This window comes from Ovis aries, chromosome X, assembly GCF_016772045.2.
Source record: "Ovis aries strain OAR_USU_Benz2616 breed Rambouillet chromosome X, ARS-UI_Ramb_v3.0, whole genome shotgun sequence".
NCBI classification, from domain to species: Eukaryota; Metazoa; Chordata; class Mammalia; order Artiodactyla; family Bovidae; genus Ovis; species Ovis aries.
Window position 1 is genome coordinate 102,587,916 of NC_056080.1, and position 9,989 is coordinate 102,597,904.

The 9,989-nt window shown below is 36.7% G+C and overlaps 1 non-coding gene across 1 annotated transcript; it reads right to left on the bottom strand.

Moving 5' to 3' along the window:
• Positions 1-837: 837 nt before the first annotated feature.
• TRNAG-CCC (transfer RNA glycine (anticodon CCC)) lies at positions 838-910 on the bottom strand. The gene has a single exon. It is a non-coding gene; the product is annotated as a tRNA-Gly (tRNA).
• Positions 911-9,989: the final 9,079 nt, after the last annotated feature.

Below are 9,989 nucleotides of genomic sequence, written 5' to 3' on the forward strand. Positions count from 1 at the left end.
AGTTAAAATCATTTGTAATATAGAATATTCAAGTCATCACTATTCCCATCTTCTGATTCCAACTTCAGCCGACTAAACTGTTTCTCCACATTTTATCCCATATTTAAATTGACACATGTCTTTTGTTCATGGAGTAATCATAGGATAATATCATATAAGCTGATTTTTTTTTTAATTTGCAACTCTACCCTCCTTTAATATAACAAAGAAAATGTCCCTGTTCCTATATGAGGCAATTCCTATTTCTTTTTTCTTTAAATTGGAGGCTAGTTGCTTTCACAATGTTGTGTTGGTTTCTGCTGTACAACAAAATGAATCAGTCATAACTAAATATATATTCCCACCCTCTTGATCTATTTCTGTCCTTAAATTCTCCCCTTTCCTGCTTTCTAGAGAAACCTACACTATCAGCAATCAGCAAATCCTATCTCCTGTGAAGTCAACTTCCTTCTTTCACTATGACCTTCCTCATTAATAGTTATGACTCGTCAAGCCCATTCCGAATTTAAAAATCCTGCCCTAAATGATACAGCCCTTTCCAGATGCCTCCTTGTCTCTCTCCTCCCATTCACAAATACACCTCTCTAACATTTTTCTATATTTATTAATTTCCTCATTCATCAACCCTCTCTGATTTGCTCTCTACCAGTCCAACAAAGCAGCCCTTAGGAAAATGTGTCCATTTGAGTTGGTGACATGGAGGTCACTGATGACTTTCATAAGGGCTGTTTTGTCTTTACTTTTATATGAATTTAAATTTTTTCTATTTTTCCTGAGTTAAATATATATTCATTTATTTGGCTGCACCAGGTCTTAGTTGCACCATGTGGGATCTAGTTTCCTGACCAGGAAATGAACCTGGGCCCCCTGCCTTGGGAAGGCAGAGTCTTAACCACTAGACCACCAGGGAAGCTCCTATTTTTCCTGAGTTGAGTCAACTTTTATTTCATATCTTACTGTTGGTTTTTTTTTTTTTTTTGGTCTATCTATGTTCTTTTTTTATATCTGATTCAAGGTATTTAAAAAATATATCTAAAAGCTTCTGGGGGGATATATAAAATTCAGAATGGAATACTGTTTTCAATTTTACTTAACTGCATGGCTTTTTTTTTGTTTTTTTTGGAGATAACTTTCACCACCAAAAATTCTTTGATTCATATGCTCTGATTATTTTTACAGTAGATTTGTATGAATATGATCTACTTTTTTCTATTATTTTCATGGACAGAATTCTTAGAGAATGCTGTTGTCCATTCTGCCCTCTTCCTTGAAGTTTCTTTTATGGACGGTGCTGTTGGTGCAAGAGAGAGAGAGAGAGAGAGAGAGAGGGGTTGTCTTATTTTCCTTTCTTTTTGGCAACATCTTCAATTTTACCCTGATCTTCCCCTCTTTCCTTACACAGCCTTATTTTTCTAGTTTACTGACACCCTCTGTGACTTCCCTCGTGGCTCAGATGGTAAAGCATCTGCCTACAATGTGGGAGACTCAGGTTTGATCCCTGGGTTGGGAAGATCCCCTGGAGAAGGAAATAGCAACCCACTCCAGTACTCTTGCCTGGAAAATTCCATGGACGGAGGAACCTGGTAGGCTACAGTCCATGGGGTCACAAAGAGTCGGACATGACTCTATGTATCTGACTTTCCCATACAAGCATATGAAGCAGCCTTGCTGGTCTCACACTCTTGCAAAGCCCCTGCTTGCAATCAGCACTGTGAAATGCCAAGTCCCAACCTGTGTTCAATATTGTCTCAATATTTTGCTCAATATATGTTTATATATATATGCTAAAATATATGACGTGGGTATATTTTATATAATATGTAAAAACCCTGATTCATATCTGTTATATCTAAACATTTTTTTGTCATTTAATGTTGAATGCTCACATTTTGGGTTAATTTTATCACTGCTTCATCTAAGTCCTCTGGTTACATCAACTGTTTTTCAAGAAGCTTCTTAAACCATCCCACTCCCATTTTCTGCATGCACAAGCTTCCAGCAACAAGTAGGCAGCAAGAACTCTACCCATTTGATTATTTTATCATATTATTATTTTCTCTATTTAGGGGTAATTTTAAGGTTGCCATGTTCTTAATTTTCCAGAAATGCTGAAGGTATGGGTAATGTATGCTTTAATAGGTCCTCCTTGTTGATTTTATGGGCTTTTAAGATAAATGTATGGAGGAAATTTAGAATCAGGCAGCCATCACTGTTCTCTAAATCCACTTCTCTGGCTTTTAATAAATAGTTTGATCATATAATGTATGTTTCCCTAAATTTACTTGGCTTAGTTTTGCTTATGTTGAGCTTTATAAAAATGTACTCATACTATATATATTCTTCATGGAATTGCATTTTTCACTCATCATTCTAATACTCAACCATGTTGTTATATAGCTATATTTCTCTCAACTTTACTGCTGCAAAAATGCATTTCATTATATGACTGCTTATTATTGATACTACGACAGACATCTCTCTGATGACACCTCTCTACTGATGGGCATATAGATTATTTTTTATCTTTGTTACTACAATCAATGCTACTATGAACCTAAACAGTACATATCTCTTGTTGCTCATGTACAAGATTTTTTCTAGGGCTGCACTGTCCACTGTGGTATGAACTAGTTACATTTCACTACTGAGCATTTAAAATGGTCAAGTAAGAATTGAACTATGCCAACAGTATAAAATATACACTGAATTTCAAAGACTTAGTGAGAAAAAGAGGGATATAAAATATTTCACTTATAGTTTTATATTGGTTACATGTTGAATTTGTGATATATTGGATATATTTCTTTAATTAAATATATTATTAAATTAATATCACCTGTTTCTCTTCATTTTTTTGTTTAGCTCCAAGAATATTAAAAGTGACATATTTGGCCTTCATTTGTGGTTCATACTAGATTTCTATTAGAATGTGCTGCTAGGGACACGATGGAGCAACTGAGCATGCAGGCACACTATAGGGTAAAGACTTAGGAACAGAATTTCTGGGAATAAGATTATGTGACTCTTCATCATTAATGATAAAGTCAAATTATTTTTCAATAATTTATTAACAATTTTAAATAATATTATTTTCAATGAGATTGTACAAATTTATACCAACAGCAGTACTGTATAAGACTTTCCATTGATCTACATTCTTGGGATTGTCAGATAATTTAATCACTGTCAATCACTTGTAAAATAGTACCTTACTGAGGTCTTCATTTTCACTTTTCAGATTATTCATTTCCTATTTTTATACTGTCATTCATGTTTCTGTTTATCCACTGAATTTTTTGTTTTTCTTTACTGATTTGTAAGAAATGCTTTCTGTATTTAAGACACCAAAATTTTGTCTATTATATATGTTGCAAGTATGCTTTCCCAACCTAGAGTTTATCTTTTTGCCTTCTTTATGGTATATTTTCATAAACATATATTTTAATTTTAATGTAATCAAATTTATCAAACTTTGTTTTTTAAATAGTAGAGTTTTGTTTTTGTTTTTGTTTTTTTGGCCTTCAATGTAACCTAGCCTGAGGTCATAAGGTGGCGCTAGTGGTAAAGAATCTGCCTGCCATTGCAGGAGACATAAGAGACCCAGGTTCGATCCCTGGGTCGGGAAGATCCCCTGGAGAAGGAAACTGCAACCCACTCCAGTATTCCTGCCTGGAGAATCCCATGGACAGAAAAGCCTGGTGAGCTGCAGTCCACAGGATTGAAGAGTTGGACATGACTGAAGCAATTTACCACCACCACCATGAGGTCATAAAGATATTCTTCCGTAGTTTCTTCTAAAAGTGTTAGAACATGAACATGAATTTCATAGACATGCAATATATCTCCATTTACTTAGGTCTTTTGTAATGTGATTAAATGTAGGTTCAGATACTTCTCCATAGATATCTTGTTCATCTTTTATTATATTTATTCCTAAGTGCCTTAATAGTTTCCCAGCTCCCATAAATGATAGCTTTTTAAAGCAATTATGTTTTTCTATTTGTTGCTATAATATATAAATACAATTAAATTTATATATTGATCATACTGTAAGCCATGTAAGAAACTCTATTATTTGTAAAAATTTGCACATAGACTCTTTTTGGTTTTCTATGTAAATAATATCATATGAATTATAAATAAAAAATAGTTTTGTTTCATCCTTTTCACTCTGAGTTGCTTCACATTTCAGTCCTTAATTCATATGGAACTTATTTAGCTATAGGGTGTGAAGTGGTGGTTTTATTTCATTTTCCATGTGGATAACCGACTGTACTAGTTCCACTTATTGAACAACTAAATCTTTCTTACCCAGTGAGTTTAATGCCTTTGTCATATGGTGCTCAGTCATTCAGTTGTGTCCGACTCTTTGTGACCCCATGGACTGTAGCCTGCCAGGCTCCTCTGTCCATGGGATTATCCCGACAAAGGATACTGGGATGGGTTGCCATTTCCTCCTCCAGGGGGTCATATATCAAGATCTTATATATACAACTTTCTGTTTCTGGGTTTTTTTATTATTTTACATTGATTATATTATTCTCCTTCTTTAAAGAACTTTAAAAATTTCTTGCAAAGCAGGTCTACTGGTAACACATTCCCTCAATTTTTGTCTGAGGAGGTATTTATTTATCCTTACTTTTGAAGTATAATTTCACAGGGTGCAGAATTATAGGTTGATGGGGTTTTTCTTGTCATCACTTTAAATATTTCTTATCACTTTCTTCTTACATGTTTTCTGAAGAGAAATCAGATATAATTCTTATCTTTGCTCTTTTATAAAGCGTTCCTCCTCTCGGCTTCTTTCACAATTTTGTATTTGTGTTTTATTTTCTGCAGTTTGAAATGATATGTGTAGGTGTCTTTCAAGGGCATTCATCCTGCTTAGTGTTCTCCAAGCTTCCTGGATATGAAGCTTGCTGTCTGATATTAATTTGGAGAAGTTTATGTTATTCTTTCAAATATTTCTTCTATCCTTTTTTCTCTCTCTCCTCCCTCTGGAGAGGGTATGCCCATTACATGTATGTTACAGCTTTTGTAGTTGCCCCGCAGTCCTTGGGTAGTCTCTTCTGTTTTCAGTCTTTGTTCTCTTAGATTTGCATTTTGGAAGTTTCTTCTGAGGAGAGACCCTCAAGCTCAGAGATTCCTTCCTCAGGAATGTCGTCTACTAATAAGCCCATCAAAGCCATTTTTTATTTCATTTTTTAAAGATCTCTAGTATTTCTTTTTGGTTGTTTATTTGGAGTTCCATCTCTTTGTTTATATTACTCAGTTGTTTTTGCATACTGCCTACTTTGTTAGACTCCTTAGCATACTGTTTATTGTTGTTTAAATTCCTCATCTGATCATTTCAGCACCCTGCCATGTCTGGTTCTTATGCTTGCTCTGTCTCCTCAAATCACATATTTTTATTTTTAGTAGGCTTTGTAATTTTATTTATATTCAGACATGATGTACCAGGTAAGAGGAACTATGGTAAACAGGCCTTTAGTAATATTGTGGTGAGATGTGAGGGGAAGGGAAGCATTCTATAATCTTATGATTAGTTCTCATAATTTAAGAGAACCTATACCTCAAGACTGTGAACTTCACAAGTGCTTCTCCATTCCTCCCTACTCCCAGGTGGGGCAGGTTGGCTAGAGGGTGCTGTAGCTGAGTATATCCCTTCTCTCAGGTCAGTTAGGCTCTGATAACATTCCCGCAGGTTAAGCTCTTGTTCACTAATTTCCACTGTATGGCATATTGCAAAATGGTTTCTTCTCCTCTTCCCTTGCCAGAAGAACAAGGAAATCAGACACAAATATTTGCCAGATATTTGTCCAGTAAAGATGGGTTTATTGGCGATCAGCAGAAAATTGCAATTCAGAAGTCTTCAATCATGGCAAACCAAGTCCTGCCCACCAAGGGAAGGAAAACTCTTTTACAGAGAAGAATAGGAAGTTGGGAGAGTGGTGATAAAGAGTCTATGGCTTTTCACTGGCTGAGTCTTCCCCAGGGAAGAAGAGAAATCTTTCTTCCTGTTGATCTCTGCTATCTTCTCGGGGCACGAGAGCTCCCCCTTCTGGTTTCCCAACTCTATTTAACTGAGGTTTTTGTTTCTTATTTATTTATTTATTTTACAGAACTTTTCTCCAACATTTACTGTCAGAACCTGGTTGAGTTCCTGGATGTAAAACTCACAAAACCATAGGGTCCCCTCTATGACTGGGCCCCATGGAGATTTTCTCAGTCTTGTCTACACTGAATCTCCAGCAATTTGTCAGTTACAGTTTGGGTTTGCCTACCTTGGCACCAGTTGCTGTGCCAGTTTGCACTTTTGAGTCAGTTCTAGTAAGCCATGAGTCCCTGTATTTGCCTGTCTGCCTCTCTAATCTTGTGGGCAGTGGTTTGTCCTGTGTCCTTGGCTCTCTATTATGTGTCCAAGAGGAGTTTTTGATTTTTCAGTCTGTTCAGCTTTTTACTTGTTACTAGGATACGGTGGTGACTTCTAAGTTCCTTACATGGGAAACCAGAAAACAAAAGATTAGCACTTATTTACTTGCTTTTCATGTTGAGTTGTAAGAATCGTTAATGTGATCTGGATATAAGTCTTATCAAATATATACTTTGCAAATATTTTCTCTCATTGTGTGGGTTAACTGTCACTTCACTGATAGTATCTTTCAAAGCAGAAATGGTTTTAATTTGATTAATCCCAATTTCACTATTTCTTTCTTTTGTCATTGTACTTTTGGTGTTATCTCCAAGAATCTATTGCCTAACTCATGATCACAAAGATTTATTCCTATGTTTTCATTGAAGAGTTTTACAATTTTAGATCTTACATTTAGGTCACTGATCTTTCCTTTTACTCTTTGTGCCCTTGAATTCAATCCATGTGTTTTGTTGAGAGCATATAATTGGATCATCTTCTAAAAATCCACTCTTCTAATTTCTACCTTTTCTTTGAGGTGCTTAATCTATTTACATTAATATAATCACTGATAAGGTCAGACTTTGGGTAAGCCCTTTGTTTCTATATGTTTTTTTTTTTTTTGCTTGTTTCTCTCTTTCTACATTGCTGAATTTTCAAAACTATACACATGTGCTGTATTTAGAATTACTATATATTTCTGGTGAATTCAGCCTTTTGTTTTGTGGTGACCATCTCTAGCCTTAATAATGCTTTTTGTCTTAGTCTTTTTTGTATTAAGTAATAGTGCTATCATAGCTTTCTTTATTCTATTGTTTTGCCTGGTACATATTTTTTCTGCCCTTGGTATATATATGTCTTGATAATCTACTATTTCAACCCTTCCTAGAAATATCTTCTTATTGAGATTATATATATTTGTTAGCCACTCAGTCACAGTTTATCACAATAAACTGTGGAAAATTCTGAAAGAGATGGGAATACCAGATCGTCTGACCTGCCTCTTGAGAAATCTGTATGCAGGTCAGGAAGCAACAGTTAGAACTGGACATGGAACAACAGATTGTTTGCAAATAGGAAAAGGAGTACATCAAGGCTGTGTATTGTCACCCTGCTTATTTAACTTATATGCAGAGTACATCATGAGAAACGCTGGGCTGGAAGAAGCAAAAGCTAGAATCAAGATTGCCGGGAGAAATATCAATAATCTCAGATATGCAGATGACACCACCCTTATGGCAGAAAGTGAAGAAGAACTAAAGAGGCTCTTGATGGAAGTAAAAGAGGAGAGTGGAAAAGTTGGCTTAAAGCTCAACATTCAGAAAACAAAGATCATGGCATCTGGTCCCATCACTTCATGGGAAATAGATGGGGAAAGAGTAGAAACAGTGTCAGACTTTATTTTTGGGGGCTCCAAAATCACTGCAGATGGTGACTGCAGCCATGAAATTAAAAGACACTTACTACTTGGGAGAAAAGTTATGACCACCCTAGACAGCATATTAAAAAACAGAGATATTACTTTGCTGACAAATGTCCATCTAATCAAGGCTATTTTTTTTCCAGTAGTCATGCATGGATGTGAGAATTGGACTATAAAGAAAGCTGAGCACCAAAGAATTGATGCTTTTGAACTATGGTGTTAGAGAAGACTCTTGAGAGTCCCTTGGACTGCAAGGAGATCCAACCAGTCCATCTTAAAGGAAATCAGTCCTGAATATGCATTGGAAGGACTGATGCTGAAGCTGAAACTCCAATACTTTGGCCACATGATGTGAAGAACCGACTCATTTTGATGCTGGGAAAGATTGAAGGTAGGAGGAGAAGGGGACAAGAGAGGATTGGATGGCATCACTGACTCAATGGACAGTTTGAATAAACTCCAGGAATTAGTGATAGACAGGGAGGCCTGGTGTGCCACAGTCCTTGGGGTCGCAAAGAGTCGGACACGACTAAGCGACTGAACTGACTGACTGACAGTCATGTCTGACTCTTTGAGACCCCATGGGCTATAGCCTACAAATCTCTGTCCGTGGAATTCTCCAGGCAAGAATATTGGAGTGGGTAGTCATTCCCTTCTCCAGGGGATCTTCCCAACCCAGGGATCAAACCTGGGTCTCCTGCATTGCAGGCGGACTAGTTTACCATCTGGGCCACCATATTACTGCTTCATTTCTATTCAAACTGCTTTTTCTATTCTTCTAATTCTTTCTCTCTCATGAGATAAAAATCTCATGATTTTTATGGCAAAATTATTATATTTTATTCTTTTTCATAGTCCACTCCTTTTGTAATAGTTTGGAATTTATGCATCAGGTAATATATATATATATATATATATATATATATATATATATTGGCCACACTACATGATATATAGGATCTTAGCTCATTGACTAGGGATTAAACCCATGCCCCCCTGCAGTAGAACCATGGCATCTTAACCACTGGAACACTAGGGAAGTCCCTCAAGTAATATTCTTTCAGTAGTTATTAGTACATTTTCTTTTATAACACACCCTAAAATTACAAAGAATACCTTACTCTCCCTCCCCAAAAAACCATGCATGTTAGTACCTTTTAACTCTAAGCAACCCTCCCCCCATTCCTGCCTACAGCAGGCTGTCTGGTCCAATATTTCATTTTTGTCCTCTTTTTAGGCCAATAAATTAAACATGATTAATATTTTATACATAAAATGTTTACTTAGGTTGACATACATGCTTACCATGTAATCTGTTCAACATTCCTTCCTTTTCCAAAAAGAACTTTAAAAAAGTAGAATACATACAGTTCAAGTATACAGTTCAATGAGTTTTGACAAATATGTACACTCACTGGATATGTGGTCATGCTGCACATCCCCCACCCAACCTCCTGCCACTAGCTGTCTGGAATGCAGTCAGCAGAGAGGGAGCCATGTGGAAGAGGGCTAGGAACTGCGGTAGTCTGGAAAGTGCCTACTCTCTTCTAAATCGAGAAGGTGCTACTTTACTCGATTGTTGCCATGAGGGCCCAGTCTTGTCACTTCTTTGGATTTTTCATGAGATGCAGGAAATCCAGAAATTATGAAAAATCCTCTGACTTGTAATTCTTGGCAACGGATTTGCATGCCTTAAAACACTGAGCAGGCCAACACAAAATATTTCTACAGACATAATATTCCCCTTCAATCACTATTTTTCTACTTTTGCCATAGATAATGGTAGTCTGTGTACCAGGCTGAGGTTGGGTTCCCTCAGTTTCAGTGGAAGGTGCTCTGCCTGTGGAAGAAGAATGTGTGCCTCTCAATCTCTTTCCATGGAAAACAAAACTACCCGTGGAAGAAGAGGGGTGAAAAGAGGGACACCCAAAGTAACTGAAACAGTCACAGAAACTCTCAACAGGGCCTTTCTTGGTGGTGAGCGAAGATGAGAACTTTGCATGGTAGAGATGTGCCCTGAGAAAGAGCCTACTGGCTCTCAGAGTTAGAGAGATATCACTTAGGAGTGTTTGGCTGCAAATAAGGGGTTTCCCCTTCTGCTTTTACAGTGGTTTTGGTGGTTGTCATCCCAGGATTGGTTTAATTGCTCAAGAG